Source organism: Salmo salar, chromosome 12 (genome assembly GCF_965601325.2).
Source record: "Salmo salar chromosome 12, fSalSal1, whole genome shotgun sequence".
In the NCBI taxonomy this organism is placed as follows: domain Eukaryota; kingdom Metazoa; phylum Chordata; class Actinopteri; order Salmoniformes; family Salmonidae; genus Salmo; species Salmo salar.
The window spans coordinates 14560001-14586500 of NC_138302.1; the positions used below are offsets into that span (position 1 = coordinate 14560001).

General features: G+C 46.2%; 1 protein-coding gene across 4 annotated transcripts in view; it reads left to right on the forward strand.

Moving 5' to 3' along the window:
• The first annotated feature begins 18290 nt into the window (after positions 1 to 18290).
• LOC106592205 (glucagon receptor) overlaps positions 18291 to 26500 on the forward strand; it is a 64471-nt gene continuing 56261 nt past the window's right edge. For 2 of the 4 annotated variants that reach the window (XM_045690772.2, XM_045690775.2), the window contains exon 1: positions 18291 to 18800. The gene's annotated coding sequence lies outside the window, so the exon portion shown is untranslated. Of the gene's footprint in view, positions 18919 to 26500 lie in introns of all 4 variants that reach the window. The other 2 variants (XM_045690773.2, XM_045690774.2) reach the window with 2 other exon arrangements.

A 26500-nucleotide genomic window follows, 5' to 3' on the forward strand; every position in this document is an offset into this window, starting at 1 on the left:
TCTGCACTGTCAGAGTCAACAATAAAGAGACACCTAACAACCTTCATCTCCCCATTCTTCTATTCATCCCTCTATACCTCCATTCATCCACCTCTCCATCACGTCGTCCTTTCAATGAAACACCTACACTGTGCACGTATGTGTCAGATTTTCCTGGAATCCATTCATATCAAATCAAATGTTATTGGTCACATACACATATTTAGCAGATGTTATTGCGGGTGTAGAGAAACGCTTGTGTTTCTAGCTCCAACAGTGCAGTAGTATCTAACAATTCACAACAATACACAGAAATATAAAACTAAATTCACATCACTGTTACATTTCTGGACAACATCAGAGCAGTAAGCAGTACAGTACAGACAGACAGAAATTAAAGGTTAAACCTAATAGGAAAGCAGTATAGTACAGACAGACAGACAGACAGACAGACAGACAGACAGACAGACAGACAGACAGACAGACAGACAGACAGACAGACAGACAGACAGACAGACAGACAGACAGACAGACAGACAGACAGACAGACAGACAGAAAGGTTAGACCTAATAGAAAAGCAGTATAGTACAGACAGACAGAAAGTCCCACTCTATCTAATCAGAGGACATAACACGGTCATGACTTGGCTATGTCCCACTCTATCTAATCAGAGGACATAACACGGTCATGACTTGGCTATGTCCCACTCTATCTAATCAGAGGACATAACACGGTCATGACTTGGCTATGTCCCACTCTATCTAATCAGAGGACATAACACGGTCATGACTTGGCTATGTCCCACTCTATCTAATCAGAGGACTCAACACGGTCATGACTTGGCTATGTCCCACTCTATCTAATCAGAGGACATAACACGGTCATGACTTGGCTATGTCCCACTCTATCTAACCAGAGGACATAACACGGTCATGACTTGGCTATGTCCCACTCTATCTAATCAGAGGACATAACACGGTCATGACTTGGCTATGTCGCACTCTATCTAATCAGAGGACATAACACGGTCATGACTTGGCTATGTCCCACTCTATCTAATCAGAGGACTCAACACGGTCATGACTTGGCTATGTCCCACTCTATCTAATCAGAGGACTCAACACGGTCATGACTTGGCTATGTCCCACTCTATCTAACCAGAGGACATAACACGGTCATGACTTGGCTATGTCCCACTCTATCTAATCAGAGGACATAACACGGTCATGACTTGGCTATGTCCCACTCTATCTAATCAGAGGACTCAACACGGTCATGACTTGGCTATGTCCCACTCTATCTAACCAGAGGACATAACACGGTCATGACTTGGCTATGTCCCACTCTATCTAATCAGAGGACATAACATGGTCATGACTTGGCTATGTCCCACTCTATCTAATCAGAGGACATAACACGGTCATGACTTGGCTATGTCCCACTCTATCTAATCAGAGGACTCAACACGGTCATGACTTGGCTATGTCCCACTCTATCTAATCAGAGGACACAACACGGTCATGTTCTTTAGGGGCAAAATGTTATCCAGACAGACCTTTTTTGAAGGATGATCATATGATTATATTAGGTTTGACTCATTCTCTCTAACCAGTTAGGACGTGATCATTAGAGTTTATTCTACACGTCAGCCAATCATACAGGTTTATTTAACACGTCAGCCAATCATACAGGTTTATTCAACACAGCAGCCAATCACTAGGATTTAGTCAACATGTCAACCAATCATAAGGGTTTATTCAACATGTCAACCAATCATTAGGGTTTATTCAACATGTCAACCAATCATTAGGGTTTATTCAACATGTCAACCAATCATTAGGGTTTATTCAACATGTCAACCAATCATTAGGGTTTATTCAACACAGCAGACAATCATTAGGATTTACTCAACATGCCAACCAATCATACAGTGTAACGGCTGTCGTAGAGAGGGGACCAAAGCGCAGCGTGTTGAGTGCTCATGATGACATTTATTTTAACTCAAAAACACTAAAGACAAAATAACAAAGAGAAAAATGAAAGCGCACAGTTCTGTCAGGTACATAGACTAAACAGAATACAACTACCCACAAACACAGGTGGAAAAAAACCATACTTAAGTATGATCTCCAATTAGAGATAACAAGGACCAGTTTCCTCTTATTGGAGATCATCCCCCCAAAAAAAACATAGAAAACTAGAAACTAAACATAGAAAAACACCCCCTGTCACACCCTGACCTACTCTACCATAGAAAATAACATCTTCCTATGGTCAGGACGTGACAGTACCCCCCCCCCCCCCCAAAGGTGCAGACTCCGAATGCAACTAAACAAACAAAACAAAAAAGGGAGGGTAGAGTGGGTAACTCCTATCTATGGCGGCTGTAGTGCAGTCCACATAACCTTATCCTCCAGCAGAGGACACGGCTCCGGTTCGGGGCGTAACCCCCGCTCCACCTGTTGATCCCTCTGCTTCAGTACCATCGGACCGTGGATCATCATCGGAGGAACCGGACTGTAGATCATCGCCGGAGACTCTGTGCTGCAGGCCGCCGCTGGAGGTTCTGGGCTGCGGGCCGTCTCAGGAGGTTCCGGGCTGCGGGCCATCTCAGGAGGTTCCGGGCTGCGGGCCGTCTCAGGAGGTTCCGGGCTGCGGGCCGTCGCTGCAGGCTCCGGACTGGGGACCGTCGCTGCAGGCTCCGGACTGGGGACCGTCGCTGCAGGCTCCGTGCCATGGATCATCACTACAGGTTCTGCGCCATGGATCATCACTGGAGGCTCTGTGCCATGGATCATCTCTACAGGCTCCGGCCCATGGATCATCTCTACAGGCTCCGGCCCATGGATCATCCCTACAGGCTCCAGGCCATGGATTATCCCTACAGGCTCCGGGCCATGGATTACCTCTGGAGGCTTCGTGCCATGGATCATCCCTACAGGCTCCGGGCCATGGATCATCACTGGAGGCTCCGGGCCATGGATCATCACTGGAGGCTTCGTGCCATGGATCATCTCTGGAGGCTTTGGACCATAGATCATCACTGGAGGCTTCTTTTGTGGAGCTGGAATAGGTCTAGAGAACGTCGCTGAGAGTTCTGAACTAGGGAACGTCGCAGGAGGCCGGGTGCGTGGAGCAAACACAGGGTATACTGGGCCGTGGAGGTGCACTGGAGGTCTGGAGCTTATGGCTGGCACAACCCGTCCTTCCTGGATAACCTCCGTAGCCCGGCAAGGGTGGAGCACTGGCACAGGATGAACTGGGCTGTGCAGGCACAGGATGAACTGGGCTGTGCAGGCACACTGGCGACACAGTGCGCAGAACTGGCGCAGGATATACTGGGCCGTGGAGGCGCACTGGAGGTCTGGAGCATATGGCTGTCACAACCCGTCTTTGCTGGAGGCTCAACCCAGCTCGACAACTGCAGGGTGCGGGCACAGATCGCACCGGCCTGTGAGTGCGTACTGGCGACATAGTGCGCATCACCGCATAACACGATGCTTGCCTCGTCACTCGCTCCCCACGGTAAGCATGGGGAGTTGGCTCAGGTCTCCATCCCGACCTTGCCAATCTCCCCGTGTGCCCCCCAAAATGTTATGGGGGGGATGCCTCTCATGCTTCCGTTGTTGCCGTGCTTGTTCCTCATAGTATCGTCGTTCCGTTTTCGCTGCCTCTATCTCCTCTTGCGGACGGCGATACTCCCCAGGCCTTGTCCAGGGTCCTGCCCCATCCAGGATTTCCTCCAAGGCCCAGTCCTCCTGACCACGCTGCTTGGTCCTTTGGTGGTGGGTAGTTCTGTAACGGCTGTCGTAGAGAGGGGACCAAAGCGCAGTGTGTTGAGTGCTCATGATGAAATTTATTTTACACCAATTTGTAAGTCGCTCTGGATAAGAGCGTCTGCTAAATGACGTAAATGTAAATGTAAATGTAAAGACAAAATAACAAAGAGAAAAATGAAAGCGCAAAGTTCTGTCAGGTACATAGACTAAACAGAATACAACTACCCACAAACACAGGTGGAAAAAAAACCTACTTAAGTATGGTCTCCAATTAGAGACAACAAGGACCAGCTGCCTCTAATTGGAATTCATCCTAAAAAAACAACAACATAGAAATAGAAAAACACAAAACACCCCCTGTCACGCCCTGACCTACTCTACCATAGAAAATAACATCTTACTATGGTCAGGACGTGACATACAGGTTTAGTTAACACGTCAGCCAATCATACAGGTTTATTCAACACAGCAGCCAATCATTAGGGTTTATTCAACACAGCAGACAATCATTAGGGTTTATTCAACATGTCAACCAATCATTAGGGTTTATTCAACACAGCAGACAATCATTAGGGTTTATTCAACATGTCAACCAATCATAAGGGTTTATTCAACACAGCAGGCAATCGTTAGGGTATATTCAACATGTCAACCAATCGTTAGGGTATATTCAACATGTCAACCAATCGTTAGGGTATATTCAACATGTCAACCAATCATAAGGGTTTATTCAACACAGCAGACAATCATTCGGGTTTAGTTAACATGTCAACCAATCATGTGGGATGGATTCATCTCCATTAAACCGTGGTATTTCAGGACCGCATGGATACATGTTACATTATTCTTCTGTAGTGACACACACAGATACACAGTTACACACAGATACACAGTTACACACACTGACACACAGATACACACTGACACACACTGACACACAGATACACACAGACACACACTGACACACAGATACACACTGTGTTGGTCGTTACCCCTGCTGTCGCTTCTACGGGTGACTAATGTTGCCCTATCACTCTCGCCACACTGAGAAATTAGTGTGTGTGCTTGTTTCTGTCTGTGTGTGTTGTGTGTGTGCGTCTGTGTGTGTGTGTGTGTGTGCGTACATGCGTGTGTGCGTGCGTACGCGTGTGTGCGTGCGTGCGTGTGTGTGTGTCTGTACGTGTGCGTGTGTACGTGTGTGTGTGTGTGTGTGTGTGTGTGTGTGTGTGTGTGTGTGTGTGTGTGTGTGTGTGTGTGTGTGTGTGTGTGTGTGTGTGTGTGTGTGTGTGTGAACACTGTAGTGCTAGCCCCATAACTATGACAAGGCTCCACATCGGCAAATGCTGCTGTTTGATAGAAATGATTTGTATCAACGCTGACTTTCTCATTACCAAAATAACATTCTCTTGTAGAGACATCACCTCCTCTCTCTCTCTCTCTGTCTCTCTCTCTCTATACTTTTCTCCCTTTCCATTTCTCCATCTCTTCCTCTACCACTCACTCACCCCCTACCTCTTTTTCTCTATCTTCCTCTTCTCTTTCTCTCCCTATCATAATCACACTGCCTCTCCCTCATAAACACACACACACATTATAGGGTGGGTGGGGGGGCATTACAGTGGGGGTCGGAGAACAGTCACGCTGTCTCTCCCTCATAAACACACACAGAGAGAGAGAGAGAGAGAGACTTTTGACTTTTTGTCTTTCTTTACTGAAACATTCTCATTTCATTTAAAACTCCCCCCCCCCCCCCCCCTTAAAAATAAAACCAAAAATACATCCTGTACTGCATACATGTACCATACTCACCTTTCCAGCTACCACATGATACAAACCAACATCACAATACCCAAAACAATACCCACTCCTACAACCGTATATCCAAAACATCTTCCCCAGCTATACAGACAGCCCCCCCAACACACCATATCTCCTGAAACATCTTCCCCAGCTATACAGACAGCCCCCCAACACACTACACCTCCTGAAACATCTTCCCCAGCTATACAGACAGCCCCCCAACACACCATATCTCCTGAAACATCTTCCCCAGCTATACAGACAGCCCCCCAACACACTATACCTCCTGAAACATCTTCCCCAGCTATACAGACAGCCCCCCAACACGCCATATCTCCTCAAACATCTTCCCCAGCTATACAGACAGCCCCCCAACACACCATATCTCCTGAAACATCTTCCCCAGCTATACAGACAGCCCCCCCCCAACACACCATATCTCCTGAAACATCTCCACACTTTTTATCATTTTATAGAACTCAAACTCAACCCTAAGGCGCGCAGAGACCATCCCATTAAACAATAGTAAAGGGTCTGTTATCCCCCCACCTTTGACCCTGTTCCTCCTTGTTAGCCAAATAGCTAACTTTGCCTGAGCAAACAGAAAATTCAACAAAACACATTTTTCCTTCTCCTTACTTGAATACCTGTATCCCATTATGAACACCCCAACAGTAAAAACCTCCCCCAACCTCTCACACAGACATTCCAACAGAGACATTAGTGACATTAACCTGGTGCACACAGAAAACACATGAATCACAGTTTCTTTCATTTTACAGAAAGGACACCCCTGCCCGACTCCCGGTTCAACCCGTGCCAACCAGCTGTTAGTGGCCAGGGCTCCATGTAGAACCCTCCACTGGAGGTCACCTGACCTCTTTGGTACTGGGGGTTTGTAGAGCCCCTTCCATCTAAAACCCACCATACTCTCCTCCCCACATACCCCCTGCCACTGATGTGCCTTCACTCCTGTTAGGCTCCTAATATTCCTAACCTTAACGCAGAGGTTGTAGAGGGCTTTGCCTCCCACCCCTTCAAACTCTCCCAGGCTCGGAGTGTTAAGATCTAACAAGTCCTCCAGACCCCCTTGCCAGTCTCCAGTCTCTGCCGTCACCTGCAGTGGCGGAAAACTTGGTGGCCCCTCTCCCTTTGGCTGCTCAAACATCCCCCTTACCGGATCAGACAGTGCCTCCTGGACCTCCTCCAGGAATCTCTCCAGCAGCCTAAGAGACGTTATTCCTGTTTGCTGTGCCAAGACTTCCGGGCTTTTCTACCCCTCCTCTCCCAGCAGTCTCAGGTCACCCAGACTTTTTACACCCCCTGCCATCAGTTGCCTCTGCAGGGTGGCCGACTGGACGGATCTCAAAGGAATGGCTGGGTTGTGGAAGATAGGCTCCTCCCACACCCATAGCCCAGGCTCCACACCCCCTTCTCACACCCATAGCCCAGGCTCCACACCCCCTTCTCGTGTGTGCCTTAGCAGCTGCCAGGCCCTCAGCGTTGCAGAGTAAAAATCTGAGAGACCTGCTGTACTCAGCCTCTCCAGCTTCATGAGGAACAGCTGCCGGTCCAACCCTAATCCTCCAGCTCTCCTCAGCAGCGCGCATGCTGGTTCCCTCCAGCCAACATCAGTATGGTACAGCAGTCTCTGCACCGCCTTTAGCCGGAAAGCAGCCATCCTGCTCTCCAGTTCCACCAGGCCCTGTCCTCCTTCGTGGACGGTCATATACAACACTGCCGCCCTCAGCCAGTGATGGCCCGACCAGAAGAAGTCCACCAGCTTGTGTTGCAGGTCTGCGAGCAGACCGGCGGAGGGGTTGAGGACAGCCAGTTTATGCCACAGGGAAGATGCCAGGTTGTTGATTATCAGCACCCTCCCTCTATATGACACTTGGGACAGGAGCCACTTCTACCTGGCCAGTCTTGACACCACTGCCTGTGACAGCCCCTCCCAGTTCTTCCTGACCTACTTCTCCGAGCCCAGGTACACCCCCAACACTTTAAGCCCTTCACAACCCCACTGTAAACCCCCTGGAAGCAGAGGAGGAGCCCTATCTCCCCATGCCCTACATAACAGAGCTTTTCTCTTGCCCCAGTTTACCTTTGCTGATGAAGCTCCCTCGTACACCCTCAGACTGGTCTCTAGTGCCTGCATATCTTGACCATCCCTGACCATCACAGAGACATCATCTGCATATGCTGACACTGCTATTCCTGTCACCACATCCATGCCTGTCCTGCCCTGCAGTCTCCTGCGTAGCAGTCCTAAAAAAGGCTCAATGGCTAGTGTATATAACTGCCCAGATAGAGGGCATCCTTGTCTAATGCCCCGTCTCACCCAGACTGGCCTACTGAGCCCCCCTCCCACCTTAACCATACATGACGCCCCAGCATACAACAGCTTCACACAGGTCAAAAAACTCTTCCCAAACCCAAACACAGACATCACACTAAACAGATACTCATGGTCCACTCTATCAAAAGCCTTCTCTTGATCTAAAGAGACCAGTCCAAAGTTCACATTAGAACCTCTCGACAAGTCCAACATGTCCCTAATTAAGAACAAGTTGTCCGTGATTGAGCGTCCCGGTACACGATATGTTTGGTCCTTATGTACTATCGAGTCCAAATGGGACTTCAGTCTGTTAGAGAGGACCTTGGCAAATATCTTGTAGTCCGCACAGAGTAATGCCACAGGCCTCCAGTTCTTAAGTTCACACAAGTCCCCTTTTTTGGGCAGGAGAGTCAGAGCCGCCCGACGGCAGCTCATCGGCAACTCTCCTACCCCGACGCATTCACACAACACGCAAAAAAAGTCCTGTCCAATTATTCCCCAGAATTTTTTATAAAACTCCACTGGGAGTCCATCAACCCCCGGTGCACGACCGGGGGACATCTGGGTTACGGCCTCTGCCAGTTCATGGGACAACAGAGGAATGTCCATTTCATCCCTCTGTGCCAGAGAGAGTTTAGGGAGTCCTGCGAACAAGACCTGAGCACACAAAGGATCACACACTTCTGCCCTATACAACTCAGTATAAAACTCCACAGTCCGCTCCCGCATCTCACCCACCACAGAGGTCACCCGCCCATCAGACAGCCGTAGACAATGCATACCCTTGGCTTCACTGCTCTGTCTTTCCAAACCAAAGAAGGAGCTGGGAGCATCCATCCCAGCGCCCAACAGCCTATTGCTCCGATTCCTAGACATATAAAAACGATCAAGTCGGGCTGCACTCACCCTAGCCCCAAAAACCTTCACCCATGTATACTGCCTTGTGTTGGGATGTTTACTTCTCCAAACATCCACTAGGTCGAACTGATTAATAATGTCCCTTAACACTCCCACTGACACTGAATGAGGCTCTTCCCCATTTCTGTCTTTTGTAAAATCCATTGTGCAGTTCCAGTCCCCTCCGACCACCAGCGTCTCCTCAGGCCCTACCTGTGAGAGTTCCTGTCTAAGACTCCCAAATAGAACCCCTCTTTCTCTCCCTGTGTTAGGCGCATACACATTTATAAAGACAAAACCCATGTTGTTAATTTCTGCTTTAACAACAAGGAGCCTACCCCTACACACCTCCTTTGAGGAGCACATTTTTACAGACAGACCCGGTGCAAAAAGGACTGCCACTCCTTTTGTCCCATGGCTCAACACACTTGAATCAGTTATAGAACCCATTGTCCTTTATGGTTGTGAGGTCTGGGGTCCGCTCACCAACCAAGAATTCACAAAATGGGACAAACACCAAATTGAGACTCTGCATTCTGCTAAAATATTCTCCATGTACAACGTTAAACACCAAATAATGCATGCAGAGCAGAATTAGGCCGATACCCACTAATGATCAAAATCCAGAAAAGAGCCATTCAATTCCACAACCACCTAAAAGGAAGCGATTCCCTAACCTTCCATAACAAAGCCATCACCTACAGAGATAATTACTTGACACACTGGAAAGAATTTACAAAAAAACTGAGCAAACTAGAATGCTATTTGGCCCTAAACAGAGAGTACACAGTGACAGAATACCTGACCACTTTGAATGACCCAAATTTAAGTAAAGCTTTGACTATGTACAGACTCAGAGAGCATAGCCTTGCTATCGAGAAAGGCCGCCGTAGGCAGACCTGACTCTCAAGAGAAGACAGGCTATGTGCACACTGCCCACAAAATGAGGTGGAAACTGAGCTGCACTTCCTAACCTGCTGACAAATGTATGACCATGTCAGAGACACATATTTCCCTCAGATTACACAGACCCACAAAGAATTTGAAAAACAAAGAAAGAGAGAAAGAAAGAGAGAGAGAGAGAGAGAGAGAGAGAGAGAACGTGATAGGGAGAGAGAGAAAGAAATTGAGAAGGGAGAGAAAGTGAGAGAGAGAAGAAAAGAAGAAGAGAGAAACAGACCATACCAGGACATGGTAACATGGTTATAGTGGGATGACAAACCATACCAGGACATGGTAACATGGTTATAGTGGGATGACAAACCATACCAGGACATGGTAACATGGTTATAGTGGGATGACAAACCATACCAGGACATGGTAACATGGTTATAGTGGGATGACAGACCATACCAGGACATGGTAACATGGTTATAGTGGGATGACAGACCATACCAGGACATGGTAACATGGTTATAGTGGGATGACAGACCATACCAGGACATGGTAACATGGTTATAGTGGGATGACAGACCATACCAGGACATGGTAACATGGTTATAGTGGGATGACAGATAATACCAGGACATGGTAACATGGTTATAGTGGGATGACAGACCATACCAGGACATGGTAACATGGTTATAGTGGGATGACAGACCATACCAGGACATGGTAACATGGTTATAGTGGGATGACAGACCATACCAGGACATGGTAACATGGTTATAGTGGGATGACAGACCATACCAGGACATGGTAACATGGTTATAGTGGGATGACAGACCATACCAGGACATGGTAACATGGTTACAGCGGGATGACAGACCATACCAGGACATGGTAACATGGTTATAGTGGGATGACAGACCATACCAGGACATGGTAACATGGTTATAGTGGGATGACAGACCATACCAGGACATGGTAACATGGTTATAGTGGGATGACAGACCATACCAGGACATGGTAACATGGTTATAGTGGGATGACAGACCATACCAGGACATGGTAACATGGTTATAGTGGGATGACAGACCATACCAGGACATGGTAACATGGTTATAGTGGGATGACAGACCATACCAGGACATGGTAACATGGTTATAGTGGGATGACAGACCATACCAGGACATGGTAACATGGTTATAGTGGGATGACAGACCATACCAGGACATGGTAACATGGTTATAGTGGGATGACAGATCATACCAGGACATGGTAACATGGTTATAGTGGGATGACAGACCATACCAGGACATGGTAACATGGTTATAGGGGGATGACAGACCATACCAGGACATGGTAACATGGTTATAGGGGGATGACAGACCATACCAGGACATGGTAACATGGTTATAGTGGGATGACAGACCATACCAGGACATGGTAACATGGTTATAGTGGGATGACAGACCATACCAGGACATGGTAACATGGTTATAGTGGGATGACAGACCATACCAGGACATGGTAACATGGTTATAGTGGGATGACAGACCATACCAGGACATGGTAACATGGTTATAGTGGGATGACAGACCATACCAGGACATGGTAACATGGTTATAGTGGGATGACAGACCATACCAGGACATGGTAACATGGTTATAGTGGGATGACAGACCATACCAGGACATGGTAACATGGTTATAGTGGGATGACAGACCATACCAGGACATGGTAACATGGTTATAGTGGGATGACAGACCATACCAGGACATGGTAACATGGTTATAGTGGGATGACAAACCATACCAGGACATGGTAACATGGTTATAGTGGGATGACAGACCATACCAGGACATGGTAACATGGTTATAGTGGGATGACAGACCATACCAGGACATGGTAACATGGTTATAGTGGGATGACAGACCATACCAGGACCTGGTAACATGGTTATAGTGGGATGACAGACCATACCAGGACATGGTAACATGGTTATAGTGGGATGATAGACCATACCAGGACATGGTAACATGGTTATAGGGGGATGACAGATCATACCAGGACATGGTAACATGGTTATAGTGGGATGACAGACCATACCAGGACATGGTAACATGGTTATAGTGGGATGACAGACCATACCAGGACATGGTAACATGGTTATAGTGGGATGACAAACCATACCAGGACATGGTAACATGGTTATAGTGGGATGACAGACCATACCAGGACATGGTAACATGGTTATAGTGGGATGACAGACCATACCAGGACATGGTAACATGGTTATAGTGGGATGACAGACCATACCAGGACATGGTAACATGGTTATAGTGGGATGACAGACCATACCAGGACATGGTAACATGGTTATAGTGGGATGATAGACCATACCAGGACATGGTAACATGGTTATAGGGGGATGACAGATCATACCAGGACATGGTAACATGGTTATAGTGGGATGACAGACCATACCAGGACATGGTAACATGGTTATAGTGGGATGACAGACCATACCAGGACATGGTAACATGGTTATAGTGGGATGACAGACCATACCAGGACATGGTAACATGGTTATAGTGGGATGACAGACCATACCAGGACATGGTAACATGGTTATAGTGGGATGACAGACCATACCAGGACATGGTAACATGGTTATAGTGGGATGACAGACCATACCAGGACATGGTAACATGGTTATAGTGGGATGACAGACCATACCAGGACATGGTAACATGGTTATAGTGGGATGACAGACCATACCAGGACATGGTAACATGGTTATAGTGGGATGACAGACCATACCAGGACATGGTAACATGGTTATAGTGGGATGACAGATAATACCAGGACATGGTAACATGGTTATAGTGGGATGACAGACCATACCAGGACATGGTAACATGGTTATAGTGGGATGACAGACCATACCAGGACATGGTAACATGGTTATAGTGGGATGACAGATAATACCAGGACATGGTAACATGGTTATAGTGGGATGACAGACCATACCAGGACATGGTAACATGGTTATAGTGGGATGACAGACCATACCAGGACATGGTAACATGGTTATAGTGGGATGACAGACCATACCAGGACATGGTAACATGGTTATAGTGGGATGACAGACCATACCAGGACATGGTAACATGGTTATAGTGGGATGACAGATCATACCAGGACATGGTAACATGGTTATAGTGGGATGACAGACCATACCAGGACATGGTAACATGGTTATAGGGGGATGACAGACCATACCAGGACATGGTAACATGGTTATAGGGGGATGACAGACCATACCAGGACATGGTAACATGGTTATAGTGGGATGACAGACCATACCAGGACATGGTAACATGGTTATAGCAGGATGACCGACCATACCAGGACATGGTAACATGGTTATAGTGGGATGACAGACCATACCAGGACATGGTAACATGGTTATAGCAGGATGACAGACCATACCAGGACATGGTAACATGGTAAGAGCAGAATACAGTAAAACAATCTACCAGGGAATAAGATTCAAATGGAGGTTGAGGTTCTATCTTTTCTAAATGAAAACACACACACACACACACGGCCAGACAAAGGCCTCACCCTCTGGTACTTTAGATAACAGTCTGAACACTCTCAATACTGACCATTAACCAACAGATAAATATGATGAACCAGCTTGTGTGTCTGTGTATCTTCTTAATGTTGACTGGCTGTTTCCATCTCTGTTTGTCCTCTAATACAGAGGAGGTATCTCTCTCAGCTCACCACCATGTGGGTTATCGGTTTACAATGATTTCTGTTGTGTGTGTGTGTGTGTGTGTGTGTGTGTGTGTGTGTGTGTGTGTGTGTGTGTGTGTGTGTGTGTGTGTGTGTGTGTGTGTGTGTGTGTGTGTGTGTGTGTGTGTGTGTTAGGGTTATAGACTGGAGACCAATGAGGATAAGGAGAGAGTGGGGGAACAGAGGAGAGAGAGAGGGAGGAAACAGAGGAGAGAGATATAGAACAGATGAGAGGGAGAGAGAGAACAGAGAAGAAAGAGAGAGGGAACAGAGGAGAGAGATATGGAACAGATGAGAGGGAGAGAGAGAACAGAGGAGAAAGAGAGAGGGAACAGAGGAGAGAGAGAGAGAGAGAGAGGAACAGAGGAGAGAGGGAGGGGGACAGGGAATTAGAGAGAGAGGGAACAGAAGAGAGAGAGAGAGGGAACAGAGGAGAGAGGGAGGGGGACAGAGAAGACAGAGAGGGGGAACAGAAGAGAGAGAGAGGGAGGGAACAGTGGAGAGAGATATGGAACAGATGAGAGGGAGAGAGAGAACAGAGAGAGATATGGAACAGATGAGAGGGAGAGAGAGAGAGAGAGAGAGAGAGAGAGAGAGAGAGAGAGAGAGAGAGAGAGAGAGAGAGAGAGAGAGAGAGAGAGGGAACAGAGGAGAGAGGGAGGGGGACAGGGAAGAGAGAGGGGGAACAGAAGAGAGAGAGAGAGGGAACAGAGAAGAGAGGGAGGGGGACAGAGAAGAGAGAGAGAGAGAGGGAACAGAAGAGAGAGAGAGAGGGAACAGAGGAGAGAGGGAGGGGGACAGAGAAGAGAGAGAGAGGGAACAGAAGAGAGAGAGAGAGAACAGAGGAGAGAGGGAGGGGGACAGAGAAGAGAGAGAGAGGGAACAGAAGAGAGAGAGAGAGAGAGGGAACAGAGGAGAGAGGGAGGGGGACAGAGAAGAGAGAGAGAGGGAACAGAAGAGAGAGAGAGAGGGAACAGAGGAGAGAGGGAGGGGGACAGAGAAGAGAGAGAGAGAGAGAGAGAGAACAGAAGAGAGAGAGGGAACAGAGGAGCGAGAGAGAGGGAACATAGGAGAGAGAAATCGTGAACAGAGGGGAGAGATATGCAACAGAGGTAGAGAGAGAGAGGGTGAGACATTGGAGAGGGAGAGAGAGGGAGAGAGAGGTGGAGAAAGAGACAGGGAAAAGAGAAAGAGGGGAACAGGGGAGAGAGAGAGTTAGGAGAGAGTAAGAGGGGATTATAGAAAGACACAGAGTCTTTCACACTGTCTCCCTCTGCTGGTCAGTGTTAGTATGCAACCTCTCAGGATCCTATGTAACAGTATCTTGTCTGATTTCTTAGTATGAGGTCTCTCGGGACCCTCTGTAACAGTATCCTGTCTGATCTCTTAGTATGAGGTCTCTCGGGACCCTCTGTAACAGTATCCTGTCTGATCTCTTAGTATGAGGTCTCTCGGGACCCTCTGTAACAGTATCCTGTCTGATCTCTTAGTATGAGGTCTCTCGGGACCCTCTGTAACAGTATCCTGTCTGATCTCTTAGTATGAGGTCTCTCGGGACCCTCTGTAACAGTATCCTGTCTGATCTCTTAGTATGAGGTCTCTCGGGACCCTCTGTAACAGTATCCTGTCTGATCTCTTAGTATGAGGTCTCTCGGGACTCTCTGTAACAGTATCCTGTCTGATCTCTTAGTATGAGGTCTCTCGGGACCCTCTGTAACAGTATCCTGTCTGACCTCTTAGTATGAGGTCTCTCGGGACCCTCTGTAACAGTATCCTGTCTGATCTCTTAGTATTAGGTCTCTCGGGACCCTCTGTAACAGTATCCTGTCTGATCTCTTAGTATGAGGTCTCTTGGGACCCTCTGTAACAGTATCCTGTCTGACCTCTTAGTATGAGGTCTCTTGGGACCCTCTGTAACAGTATCCTGTCTGACCTCTTAGTATGAGGTCTCTCGGGACCCTCTGTAACAGACACAGAGTCCAAAGCCACCATCCACAAGGGACACACAGCCCAACAGTGCACCTCCCCAAAGTCCCTATCCAACACCTCTCTGCGTACGTGTCTCCTATTCATTTGAATAAGGTGACAGGTGGAGAAATTGCTTGAGCCACGCTGAGAATACAGAAGTCTGAAAGCCAACGGAACAATATTCTAGAACACTGCCTTGAGCCACGCTGAGAATACAGAAGTCTAAAAGCAAACGGAACAATATTCTAGAACACTGCTTGACACGTACATGTTTTTGGACTCTGATAAACGCTTTAGTATGCAGCCTCTCAGGCCCTCTGTAACATGTAACAGCACAGTATGCTGTCTGAGACCAGTAAGCCTGACATGACAGATGACATGACAGCTCAGTGTCAAGGGTCATTTGAATATGGAACGGTATTTATCAAAAAGAACATCCGCAATCAGATAAGTGACGAGAGGGGCGTTGTGTGTATTGTGGGTGTGTATAGGGTGTGTATATAGGGTGTGTATATAGGGTGTGTGTATAGGGTGTGCATATAGGGTGTGTATAGGGTGTGTATATAGGGTGTATGTATAGGGTGTGTGTATAGGGTGTGTATATAGGGTGTGTATATAGGGTGTGTGTATAGGGTGTGTGTATAGGGTGTGTATATAGGGTGTATGTATAGGGTGTGTGTATAGGGTGTGTGTATAGGGTGTGTGTATTGTGGGTGTGTATATAGGGTGTGTATATAGGGTGTGTATAGGGTGTGTATATAGGGTGTGTATATAGGGTGTGTATATAGGGTGTTGGTTGTATAGGGTGTGTGTATAGGGTGTGTATATAGGGTGTGAATAGGGTGTAGGTATAGGGTGTGTGTATAGGGTGTGTGTATAGAGTGTGTGTATAAGGTGTGTGTATAGGGTGTGTGTATAGGGTGCGTGTGTGTGTGTCAAATCAAAATCAAATCAAATTTAATTAGTCGCATAAACATATTTAGCAGATGTTATTGTGTTCACAACAATATACACAAATATAAAAGTAAAAGAATGGAATTAAGAAATATAGAAATATTAGCATGAGCAATGTCAGAGTCCAGAGTATAAATACATATATACACAGTATATATATTTGATGTACAGTATAGACAATATGGACAGTGTGTGGATAGAATATATATATATATATATTATTATGGAAAGTGGAAAGTATTTGGGTAGAATATATAGTATATCTGTAGAAAACTTGGATAGAATATATAGTATATCTGTAGAATACATAGAATATATAGTATATCTGTAGAATACATGGATAGAATATATAGTATATCTGAAGAATACATGGACAAAATATATAGTGTATCTGTAGAATACATGGATAGAATATATAGTATATCTGTAGAATACATGGATAGAATATATAGTATATCTGTAGAATACATCGATAGAATATATAGTATATCTGTAGAATACATGGATAGAATATGTAGTATATCTGTAGAATACATGGATAGAATATGTAGTATATCTGTAGAATACATGGATAGAATATATAGTGCATCTGTAGAATACATGGATAGAATATGTAGTATATCTGTAGAAAACTTGGATAGAATATATAGTGTATCTGTAGAATACATGGATAGAATATATAGTATATCTGAAGAATACATGGATAGAATATGTAGTATATCTGTAGAATACATGGATATAATATATAGTATATCTGAAGAATACATTGATAGAATATGTAGTATATCTGAAGAATACATGGATATAATAGTATATGTACATCAATAGTTGAATATGATGGCCTTGAGTAGAATACAGGATATATTTATGATGTGGGTAAAACAAGATGTAAACACTATTAAAGTGACCAGTGTTCCATGTCTATGTACACAGGGAAGCAGTCTCTAAGGTGCAGGGTAGAGTACTGGCTGGTAGCCGGCTAGTGACTGTGACTAAAGTTCAGGGCAGGGTACTGGGCGGAGGCTGGTTAGTGGAGACTATTTAACAGTCTGATGGCCTGGAGATAGATGCTATTTTTCAGCCTCTAGGTCCCAGCTTTGATGCACCTGCGTGTGTGTGTGTGTGTGTGTGTGTGTGTGTGTGTGTGTGTGTGTGTGTGTGTGTGTGTGTGTGTGTGTGACCCACTGTATAAAGTTATTGTGTGGGATGGCACAGCCTATATATTGATCTATCTAAGACTCACTTCACACAGTGAAAACAAATATAAAATATCAACGCAACATGTGTTGTTGGTTCTCATGTTTCATGAGCTGTAATAAAAGATCGACGTCGTTTTAGAGAATTTGACACTACGTCCAACCGGCTTCACTACCGCAGACCACATGTAACCACGCCAGCCCAGGACCTCCACATCCGGATTCTTCACCTGCGGGATCGTCTGAAACCAGCCAACAATTAGACGTTCATCCACGTTCTCCACAATGTCAAATTTCGAAGTGTTTTTGTTTCTCATGCTGCTCTGTGTCGTTCCATTTCTCCAACCGTCAAGTTTAGAAGTGAAGGGTTACGTTTAGACACTCATTCTGAATGGTTAATGTTTAAGATAGAGTTACAACATTAAGTTTAGGCACTTATTATAAGGTTTGGCAAAGGGTTAAACCCCCAAATAAAAAACAACGGTGTCAACAACTGGCCAGGTGTCAACAACTGACCCAGAGTCATGGGATTACAAAATCCGACACTGCAGCATCTAGCGGCATGTTGGCAGGCATTTCCCAACTTCCTCAGCACATTGATACAAGTCCAATGTCAACGTTAAAACGATTTGGTTGCATCTCCCCCTTTCTGCTTCCACTCCCCATATCATATGCCCTCGAAGTTATCGAATACTTTATTTATACTGTCATTTGATTTCATGTCTATAGTAAATTATTCATTTATAGGATACTCGGAAGTTCCTCAAAGGACGCGCGGAGTGTACCTGCCGACGTCACCCTTGAGCAGAAAAAACGGCCTCTTCTTTTCCGCGCGGAGCGCAGTTCGACCTCCTTTCAGCACCGGAAACCGTCCGACGCCTACGACTCCGTGCGTCTCGCTCCTGGGACAAGATAAAAAATAAAAACATTTAACGGACCTTGATCACGAACAAACCCTTACAATGAGTTATTGACTCTCTCATTTAGTCACAAGTCACCGAACTCCATGGACGAAATATATCCATATTAAAACGTTCTTTAATTTTTGGGAATTTCCTTTTTGACTGTTGGGCTATGTGTGTCGGTTGTTTTACTTCATACAATGTGGATGTTACCTGTGTCCGTGGCCGTGGCTGGAGGATGAGCGCCGGCGTGGGGGCGACAGGGGACGCGACAGTAACTCATAATATGCAGTCAAGGTAAAGCGCTTTACATTCATTCCCCTCCAGGCTATGACTAGGGGACGTTTTCTAGAGGCACTGACTCGCTGGTTCAAGCCCCGCTTCGCCTCTCAATTCCCCTGTACTACCTGACTAGGTGAGTTTGTGTGTCTGTATTGCTATAGCTTCTGTGACCGGAGAGTGAGAGATTATGTTTTGAAGTTGAGTAAGAAATACTGTTGATCTGTTGTTGGTATCTGTTGTGTTCATACGGTAGCCTATACGGTAGCTTGCCTGTTGACAGCACATTCAGAGAATATAGCCTACATACCGCCCGTTTCTCCATGGGCAACTTTACGCACATTGGTTGACTTCGTCTTTGCTGTATTAAACTATGGTTAGCGTAATGTTAATGTGCGTTTCGATGGTTATACTACTACAATTTAAAAACAATAATGTATAGGCCTATTTATCATTTTATTGTCCTGTTACTCGTAGGTTGAATCATCATCCCAAAATGCATAAAATGAGAACCAGAGTCCTCGTGTATTCCAGACGTGGTTTTAGTGATCTGCGGTGTATGGCTATCCCCTGTCCATGCTTATATAACTGTGTATGTGTGTGTGTGTGTGTGTGTGTGTGTGTGTGTGTGTGTGTGTGTGTGTGTGTGTGTGTGTGTGTGTTTGGCTTCTGGGTTCCCCTCATCCCCATTATCTTGCACGTCGTTATAACTGCAGTTCTGGTCGATGGGAACAAACAACTCTCTCTCACTTTCTTCGTCATATGCTTTTTGAGTTCTTGCACGGTCTTCTAATAACTATAGTCTTCTAATCATATAAAACCCTATGGACCAACTTGAAAACAGTCAAACTATTTAGTGAATATTTGGCTGACTCTTCAAGGAAAATTCCACCTAAAACCGACCAAACCAAAATGCATCATACCAGCTGTATTTCTATATTTTGAAAGTTATATATCTTAAAAACTTGACTGCTGACACGCAACATATTTGGGGGCTATATCAACAACGACTAATGAAACAAATACCAAAAGGTGGAGTTTTTCTTTGAAGGACAAACAGACATCTTTCGAAGAGCCGTTAGACTCATGGCGTTTCTTTCAGTTCGACTGAACAACATGCTACATATCACTGAGAGAACATAACCTATTGTCTAGTTGCAGTAGACTGTGTAATAACCTAATGAAGTTGCGCGCGACTTCTGACTTTCGGCCAACGGGCTTCCGTTCTGAGAAAGACCGAAATAAACAACTCATGTAAATGAGCCATCACAATGATATGCGGTGAATCCCGCGGGTCCACTCCCGTTTCCACCGGGCGGCCCGTCTACTGCCTCTCCATGAACAAGCCTCCCTCCGCTCCGTGTTTAGCTGCGGTGACTAACAATGCAAATGCACCGAGATAAGGAGGAGGGGTGACTGATTGAGCTAACAATGACACACACAGAAACAGACACACATTGTGTCACATCAGCAGTACAGTAGCCAAACCCCTGTTGTTAGTCCCGCCTGCTATTGACGTTTGTAAATCATGGCTAGCATACCCACCGCAAACTTCCGGTGAATTTACTAAATTACTCACGATAAACGTTTACAAAAAAACATAACAATTATTTTAAGAATTATAGATACAGAACTCCTTTATGCAATCGCGGTGTCAGATTTTAAAATAGCTTTTCGGCGAAAGCACATTTTGCAATATTCTGAGTAGATAGCTCGGCCATCACAGGCTAGCTCATTTGACACCCACCAAGTTTGGGGCTCACCAAACTCAGATTTACTGTAAGAAAAATTGGATTACCTTTGCTGTTCTTCGTCAGAATGCACTCCCAGGACTTCTACTTCAACAACAAATGTTGTTTTGGTTCGAAATAATCCATAGTTATATCCAAATAGCTCCGTTTTGTTTGTGCGTTCATGTCAGTATCCGAAGGGTGACGCGCGGGCGCATTTCGTGACAAAAAATGTCAAAATATTCCATTACCGTACTTCGAAGCATGTCAAACGCTGTTTAAAATCAATTTTTATGCTATTTTTCTCGTAAAATAGCGATAATATTCCAACCAGGCGACGTTATATTCATTTATAGACTGAAAGAAAAACATGGAGTCCTCTCGTGCATGCGCACTCCATTGTCATTGTTCCCTGCCTGACCACGTCGCCCAGAGACTGCAGAGACGTCATTCCGCTTTCTGGCGCCGTCTGAGAGCCAATGGAAGCCTTAGAAAATGTCACATTACAGCAGAGATGCTGTAATTTTGATAGAGATGCCCTATAAGGAGAACAAATTGCCAGACAGGGCACTTCCTGTATGGAATCTTCTTAGGTTTTGGCCTGCCATATGAGTTCTGTTATACTCACAGACACCATTCAAACAGTTTTAGAAACAGTTTTCTATCCAAATCTACTAATTATATGCATATTCTAGTTTCTGGGCATGAGTAGTAACCAGATTAAATCGGGTACGTTTTTTATCCGGCCGTGAAAATACTGCCCCCTATACCAAACAGGTTAAGCCTTTCCCAAACCTTAACCTTACTTTAACCATTCGGTGTTAATGCCTAAACTTAAACCTAACTTTAAAAAGTTGGACTTAATACCTAAACCTTAAACTCTTCGAAATGTAACATTTGGAACAACTTCGAAACTTGACGTTTGAGAAACATGGATGAACGTCTAATTCTGACGTGAGACTGTGAGATCTAGTTGGTGAGAGAGTGACGTGTACAGACCTGAATTACACGTTTGGCGGTGTGTGTGTGTGTGTGTGTGTGTGTCAGGTGTTATGTATAGAGGCAGATGCTTACACCCATCCACCATCCTCGTCCACAACCTCCTAGCAAAACCAAAACCGCCTTTATTTAGGTAACAGGGCTAACTGTTGCCCCTAGTGGCCGGTTTCCAACGTCATCTCCATGACAACCGACCTGAAGGTAACATATTGTTGCCCCTAGTGGCCGGTTTCCAACATCATCTCCACGACAACCGACCTGAAGGTAACATATTGTTGCCCCTAGACGCCGGTTTCCAGCGTCATCTCCACGACAACCGACCTGAAGGTAACATATTGTTGCCCCTAGTGGCCGGTTTCCAACGTCATCTCCACGACAACCGACCTGAAGGTAACATATTGTTGCCCCTAGTGGCCGGTTTCCACGTCATCTCCACGACAACCGACCTGAAGGTAACATATTGTTGCCCCTAGTGGCCGGTTTCCAACATCATCTCCACGACAACCGACCTGAAGGTAACATATTGTTGCCCCTAGTGGCCGGTTTCCAACGTCATCTCCACGACAACCGACCTGAAGGTAACATATTGTTGCCACTAGTGGCCGGTTTCCACGTCATCTCCACGACAACCGACCTGAAGGTAACATATTGTTGCCCCTAGTGGCCGGTTTCCAACATCATCTCCACGACAACCGACCTGAAGGTAACATATTGTTGCCCCTAGTGGCCGGTTTCCAACATCATCTCCACGACAACCGACCTGAAGGTAACATATTGTTGCCCCTAGTGGCCGGTTTCCACGTCATCTCCACGACAACCGACCTGAGAGGTAACATATTGTTGCCCCTAGTGGCCGGTTTCCAACATCATCTCCACGACAACCCGACCTGAAGGTAACATATTGTTGCCCCTAGTGGCCGGTTTCCAACGTCATCTCCACGACAACCGACCTGAAGGTAACATATTGTTGCCCCTAGTGGCCGGTTTCCAACATCATCTCCACGACAACCGACCTGAAGGTAACATATTGTTGCCACTAGTGGCCGGTTTCCACGTCATCTCCACGACAACCGACCTGAAGGTAACATATTGTTGCCCCTAGTGGCCGGTTTCCAACATCATCTCCACGACAACCGACCTGAAGGTAACATATTGTTGCCCCTAGTGGCCGGTTTCCAACATCATCTCCACGACAACCGACCTGAATGTAACATATTGTTGCCCCTAGTGGCCGGTTTCCAACATCATCTCCACGACAACCGACCTGAAGGTAACATATTGTTGCCCCTAGTGGCCGGGTTTCCAACGTCATCTCCCGTCGTCCTCAGACATGGATGGACGTCGAATACTGACTTGTATCACGGGTGACCTGGCTGTAATTATATGTTTGGCATGTTCTACGTGTCGTCTCTCTCTCTCCTGTGTGTGTGTGTGTGTGTGTGGGTGGGTTGTGTGTGTGTGTGTGTGTGGTGTGTGTGTGTGTGTGTGTGTGTGTGTGTGTACAAATAGGTCTATATACACAATAGTTTATTTCATCAACATCAACCCATACTGGTCTTGAGCACATCGCTTCTGAGGCACACAACACACAACACACACACACACACACACACACACACACACACACACACACACACACACACACACACACACACACACACACACACACACACACACACACACACACACACACACACACACACACACCATTAGCAGCAGACCAGATAGAGCAGTGCCTGGTTAAACTCTCTCTATAGCATTTTATCTCCCAGAAAAAATCACATTAACTCTGTCTGCTGAATGTCATCAACGCCAGACGCTGTAACTGCTCCACTCCGGGAAATCACTCAAAGACACGTATTACCAAGACGGGGAACAGTTAGCATTTCCTATAGGATAATATATCACATTTAGCCGACAAGCTAACACAAGCTCCAGGAAATGACTCCAGAATGGAGAGATTGGCCTGATCAAACACACGTATTACCAAGACGGGGAACGGTTACTATTTCCCATAGGAAAATGTGTGACAGCTAATGCTTAACAAGTTAACTCTCTAACCACTAGGCTACCTGCTGCCTCTAATGACCCCAACGTCCCGACAGACTACTAAAGTGAAAATCTGGCCCCTGCACCCGACTCTAACCAGTTAATATTGATAAATGCTTGTAGGCTACAGACAGAGGAAGGATTTTTGGACAGGGGATACAGGATTTTGTTGGCCGGAATTATATGTCACTGCTTATTTTAGATAGACTAAAATAATGAAAGAAAAGCCTCAATGTAGCCTATAGATATTAATTACACAAGAATAATACATTTATAATTTTTTTGAATGTATTGTTTTGTCTTTAGATCAACCCGCCCGCCACCCACACGCCCCTTTATCAACACAATATTTAATGACCCTGAACCCATCTTCCCCCCATCGCTCCCCCATCTTCCCCCCATTCCTCCCCCATCTTCCCCCCATCCTCCCCCATCTCCCCCATCCTCCCCCATCCTCCCCATCTTCCCCATCCTCCCCCATCTTCCCCCATCCTCCCCCATCTTCCCCCCATCCTCCCCCATCTTCCCCCATCCTCCCCCATCCTCCCCCATCTTCCCCCATCTTCCCCCATCCTCCCCCATCTTCCCCCATCTTCCCCCATCTTCCCCACATCCTCCCCCATCCTCCTCCCCATCTTCCCCCCATCCTCCCCCATCTTCCCCCATCCTCCCCCCATCTTCCCCCATCTTCCCCCATCCTCCCCCATCCTCCCCACTGATAACCACAGGGACTGTGGGTTATGAGTCAACCTGCACACACACACACACACACACACACACACACACACACACACACACCACTGGGGCCATGACTTCAGACTAATGACTCATATGGTGGTAGAAGCTGTTCTAAAGTCTGCTTTGTGTGTGTGTGTGTTATGCTAAGGTTTGTGTGTGTGTGTGTGTTTGTGTGTGTGATAGTTTCTCTCCACCAATCACTGGAGGCTGATCTCTCTATTGTGCCCTATGTTTTCCTGCTGGGGTTGAGATTGAAAAGTCACGGAATCCTCAACCCTCGGAATCGTCATCCCTCTCTCTTCACATCTCTCCACCTCTTCTCTATAATCACTTCACCTCTCATCTCTCCTTCACACTCTCTCTCTCTCCACTCTTCCTCTGTCTCTCTCCACTCTTCCTCTCTCTCTCCACTCTCCGTCCATCTCTCTCTCTCTCTCTCTCTCTCTCTCTCTCTCTCTCTCTCTCTCTCTCTCTCTCTCTCTCCTCTGAAACGTATAATTGGACTCCTCTTGTCCTGTCCCGTCCATCCCTCTCTTTGATATAGTAGTGTGTTTTATATGAGTGTGTGTGTGTGTGTATGTGTGTGTATGTGTGTGTACTGGCAGCACTGGCCTCTGCCTGGGCAGTATGTCAGTGTAGTTTACTAAGCAGAGCACATGTCTTCAGTGTGCTGGCAGGCGTTTTGACTTAGTGCTGTGTTCAGCTGGCTAGCAGCGCTGCCTCTTTATGTGTGTGTGTGTATGTGTATGAGCGTGTGTGTGTGTGTTGAGTTCAGTTGAATAACAGCTCTGCCAGTCTGATCCTTTATACATAAGGAGTAATGTAATCCACTGAGCCAGTGGTTATAGACCTGTCTGTCTGACCTGTCTATCTGTCTGACCTGTCTGACCTGTCTGTCTGACCTGTCTATTTGTCTGTCTGTCTGACCTGTCTGTCTAACCTGTCTGTCTGACCTGTCTATCTGTCTGACCTGTCTGTCTGTCTGTCTATCTGTCTGTCTTTCTGTCTGTCTAACCTGTCTGTCTATCTGTCTGTCTTTCTGTCTATCTAACCTGTCTGTCTCTCTGACCTGTCTATCTAACCTGTCTGTCTGTCTGTCTGTCTGTCTGTCTGTCTGTCTGTCTGTCTGTCTGTCTGTCTGTCTGTCTGTCTGTCTGTCTAACCTGTCTGTCTGACCTGTCTGTCTGACCTGTCTGTCTAACCGGTCTGCCTGTCTGTCTGTCTGACCTGTCTGTCTAACCGGTCTGCCTGTCTGTCTGACCTGTCTGTCTGACCTGTCTATCTGTCTATCTAACCTGTCTGTCTATCTAACCTGTCTGTATTTCTGTCTATCTAACCTGTCTGTATTTCTGTCTGTCTAAACCTGTCTGTCTATCTGTCTGTCTTTCTGTCTATCTAACCTGTCTGTCTGTCTGTCTGTCTGTCTGTCTGTCTGTCTGTCTGTCTGTCTGTCTGTCTGTCTGTCTAACCTGTCTGTCTGACCTGTCTATCTGACCTGTCTGTCTGACCTGTCTGTCTAACCGGTCTACCTGTCTGTCTGACCTGTCTATCTGTCTATCTAACCTGTCTGTCTCTCTGACCTGTCTGTCTGTCTGTCTGTCTGTCTGTCTGTCTGTCTGTTCTGTCTGTCTGTCTGTCTGTCTGTCTGTCTGTCTGTCTGTCTGTCTGTCTGTCTGTCTGTCTATCTAACCTGTCTGTATGTATGTATGTCTGTCTGTCTAACCCAGTGTTTTCCCAACCTGGTCCTGGGGCTCGCCCTTAGTGCACATTTCGTTTCTTGCCCTAGCTCTACAAAGCTTGATGTTGACTTGGTTATTCTTGCCCTAACTCTACAAAGCGTGATGTTGACTTGGCTATTCTTGCCCTAGCACTATAAAGCTTGATGTTGACTTGGCTATTCTTGCCCTAGCTCTACAAAGCTTGATGTTGACTTGGTTATTCTTGCCCTAACTCTACAAAGCGTGATGTTGACTTGGCTATTCTTGCCCTAGCACTATAAAGCTTGATGTTGACTTGGCTATTCTTGCCCTAGCTCTACAAAGCTTGATGTTGACTTGGTTATTCTTGCCCTAACTCTACAAAGCGTGATGTTGACTTGGCTATTCTTGCCCTAGCACTATAAAGCTTGATGTTGACTTGGCTATTCTTGCCCTAGCACTGTAAAGGTTGATGTTGACTTGGCTATTCTTGCCCTAGCACTGT